Raw genomic sequence first — 349 nt, 5'->3', positions numbered from 1 at the left:
CGCTACCATGTCCTTGCCGCTAATTAACCGCTGCAAGTGGTGGCTGGACCGCTCTGCGGTCTCCCGGGCGTTAGCTAATGAGGCAGATTAGCAACGGCGCGCTCACTGTGCCTAATGGGGCTAATACGTGTCTTTTAGCATTAAAAATATTTACCGATCGGACAGGAGCTGTCAAGGACATAAGAAAGATGTTTTTAACAAAACGGTCACGTTCTCTCCGAAAACAGGCGAAGCAAGCTCAGAAAATGCCGGGGGAGAGGCAGGTTTGGGGGAAAAGCATGGTACACGGACGGTTACAGCATCCAGAAGTTACGAAAACGAGAGGATGGAGGTGAGCAGCGCCGGGTAC

Source organism: Phaethon lepturus, unplaced genomic scaffold (genome assembly GCF_000687285.1).
Source record: "Phaethon lepturus isolate BGI_N335 unplaced genomic scaffold, ASM68728v1 scaffold36416, whole genome shotgun sequence".
Lineage (NCBI taxonomy): Eukaryota > Metazoa > Chordata > Aves > Phaethontiformes > Phaethontidae > Phaethon > Phaethon lepturus.
Note: the sequence above shows the minus strand (reverse complement) of the source record.